Source organism: Chenopodium album, chromosome 3 (assembly GCF_948465745.1).
Source record: "Chenopodium album chromosome 3, dcCheAlbu1.1, whole genome shotgun sequence".
Taxonomy (NCBI): Eukaryota; Viridiplantae; Streptophyta; class Magnoliopsida; order Caryophyllales; family Amaranthaceae; genus Chenopodium; species Chenopodium album.
In genome coordinates this window covers 23,104,304-23,106,933 of record NC_137836.1, presented here as the reverse complement: position 1 = coordinate 23,106,933, position 2,630 = coordinate 23,104,304, and the positions used below count along the sequence as shown (strand labels likewise).

At 32.8% G+C, this 2,630-nt stretch overlaps 1 long non-coding RNA gene across 1 annotated transcript; it reads right to left on the bottom strand.

Annotated features, from left to right (window-relative positions):
* Positions 1–743: 743 nt before the first annotated feature.
* LOC145612616 (uncharacterized) lies at positions 744–1,698 on the bottom strand. Its single transcript, XR_014106661.1, has 2 exons — positions 1,278–1,698; positions 744–960 (listed from the first exon to the last, which is right to left on the bottom strand). It is a non-coding gene; the product is annotated as an uncharacterized LOC145612616 (long non-coding RNA).
* Between the last annotated feature and the right edge of the window lie 932 nt (positions 1,699–2,630).

Here is a 2,630-nt window from a genome sequence, read left to right as displayed (position 1 = left end):
CTTAAATTAATTAAGGAAAGATAAATCATGGGTTACAGCAGCAAAGCCACCAATGGCGCATGAAGGAGTTTCCTTAATCCATACCATCATTTCAACATAGTTCCTACTGCACTTTGCCAAAACATGGGCCACCCCATTGACATACAAAGAGAAGCAAGATAAAAATGTCTTTTATAATCAAACCAAAGCTAGAAAAGTCACTGGTGCCTTTTGATAAGTAGTTGAACAGTTTGATATTGTCCACCTCCAAGACCACATTGTTGAGCCCAGCCTCTAACGCAATAAGGAAAGTGTGCCTGACAGCCAAAGCCTCCGCGACATCGATCTTGAAACTTCCCAGCATATTGCAGCATGTAGCAGCCATTATATCACCAATATGGTCCCTCATGACACCCCCAATGCCGATTGAACTGTCTTTAAAGCAGGCAGCGTCGTAGTTAAGTTCCCACCGTAGGAGGAGACCACACATGATTGATTTCCTGATTCCGTATAATCTCATAAGGGAGGACCTCATTTGCTTTCTCATACTCACTAAGGATCCAATCAACTCTGATAATCACATCTTCAACCAAAATTTCGCTATGTTCGAAAGTGGCAGCATTTCTCTTCAGCCATACGCCCCATAGCAAGCTCCAAAAGATGTCCCACCAAGCCTTGTCTTTATATAATTTAGCAAGGTAGCAAATCCACTCCCAAATTGATGACTTAAAACCAACTCTATTATCATATACTCACACAAAGTATAATACAATTCACAGATTTGAATATCATAAACCAAAAAATCAACATACAAAAACTAATTCAAGTAGTAGTATAAATTAATAGATATATTCATTCCCACTCCATTATTCCATTGTCCATAGCTCCAAAATGATACCAACTCAACTTCAATTGAAATTGATTTATCTCCTTCGTATTGAAGAGCTCTTTCCACTTCAAATCCTTATAAATTAAGTGTTCCTGCACCAATAATAGTATAATTAGATATAAAAATTCAACTATAAAAATAAATTCAATAATCTAGAACATGCAATATAAAAGGTTTAACCTTATAAACAGTGTCTTCATCTACATACAATAATTAGCCAGTACTTACAGAAATAAATCCCATTCTAAAATGAACTAACAAGAGACTTTAATATTCAAATATTCAAACTACGATTAGGTAGAATTTATGTGAATAGAAACAATACATAAATTTCAAATCTAAAATTTAATTAAAATTTTATTATTGCTCATATGTGTATATTATCTCAACAATGGATTATTATCACTACCTATTTCAATTACATGAATTGCTTCATTGGACTTTTGTTTCAATTTATCATTTTCTGATTCATGCTTCAGTACATGCTTGAATGGTGACGAATTGGTCCTCCGTGAGATGGTGGTAAACTCGAACCATATTTATTGTCGCTGCTAATATGAAAGATTTGCACCCTTATGCGCAGTTACGTCGGGGTTTCTTATTGGTGAGTGTTCATCAACTTCTCCATCTTTGAATCTAAAATTAACTCTGAAAATATTGGAAGTTTATTATTTGATTAGAGAATTTGGTCTGCGGGAAGAACTTAGAGCCAACTATAATTAGATCAGTGGAAGGAAGAGAGGGAGAGGAAATTTTTAAGCAAGAGGATGAGAGAGAAAACATGGGTAGCGGATGAGTTAGAAAATCTCAGAAAAGAGGAGTGTTGTTAGGGTTTATGCTTGTACTATTTTTAATACGGGTAATGGTAAAAATATGGAGTAAAATAGAACGGTTGCGCCAGGAGCGTTCTATATTAAAAAGCCATATTTTTTCCTTTTTAGAAATGTTCCACATGTATTAACATACAGAACGCCTCTAATATAAATATGTTCTATATTCTTCGGGAGAATGCCTACCTTTGGTAACCGTTCTATATTTTGCGATCTCTAATCTAGTTTTTGGTGTAATGTTAATAGCGTATTTGCACCACCAATTTGGAGATTTGATGAGTCGAAATCACAAGAAGATAATGATGCAAGTTTCCGGGTGTATGCCACCGCTATTTTAATTTATTTTTTTTATAACAAATTACAAATACAGTTAGTAGAGAACAAGTCTTAAATATATATGGTATACAAAAGTTATACTATAATATTACTATTAAATTTATTTAAATTATTATGAATTAAGAAATGTGAGTAAGTTTATTTTGTGCCATGTGTACTATTAAACAATGTAAGTATATCTGGATTACTATGCTACTTAGAATGCTAAGATTTGAACTTAGTAAGTTATTGTAATGTGCCTTTTGCAAAAATATCATGTTTTGGTGTATGTTGTTAGTTTTAAACTTTAGCCAAGCTAGAAATAAATAACTGAAAAAATTGTACATGCATAGGCAAGCATTTAAATTACTATATTTCAGTAACTATCTATGATTTAGATTTTATTATTCCAATAACTATGAATCTACGTGATGAGAATGCATTAGATTCGTCGAAAGTAAAGGCAATTTGTTGTGAAAAAAAAACAATGGCAAATTCGGGAATTCACTATTTCTTTTAAAGTTATTATTTACTTACAAGAATTTCATCAAAACTAAATGGCCTAAAAAGAGGTGGAACAATAATATTAAGCTTTAATTTAGTGAAAGAACAAGCTT